Genomic DNA, 248 nt, shown 5'->3' with positions numbered 1-248 from the left:
GAGTGAGTGGTAGGGATGAGTCAGCGAGCGAACGGGAGAGGCAAAGTGAGCGGCAGAGACGGAGAGAGGCAGGAGAGATGCTGCAGCAGGCGGGGAGGCAGGCAGCCCCGAGGCGCAGGATCGCTCGCGAGAGCCCGGGCAGGTCCCGAGGCGCCGCACCCCGACCCGCCCGGCGCGCGCCCCCGCGCAGAGCCCACCCTCCCGAGGGGAGCGGGCTGCAGGCGGAGAGGAGGCGCACCGCTGCCGGG

This window comes from Suricata suricatta, chromosome 9 (assembly GCF_006229205.1).
Source record: "Suricata suricatta isolate VVHF042 chromosome 9, meerkat_22Aug2017_6uvM2_HiC, whole genome shotgun sequence".
Taxonomy (NCBI): domain Eukaryota; kingdom Metazoa; phylum Chordata; class Mammalia; order Carnivora; family Herpestidae; genus Suricata; species Suricata suricatta.
This window is presented reverse-complemented; position numbering follows the sequence as displayed.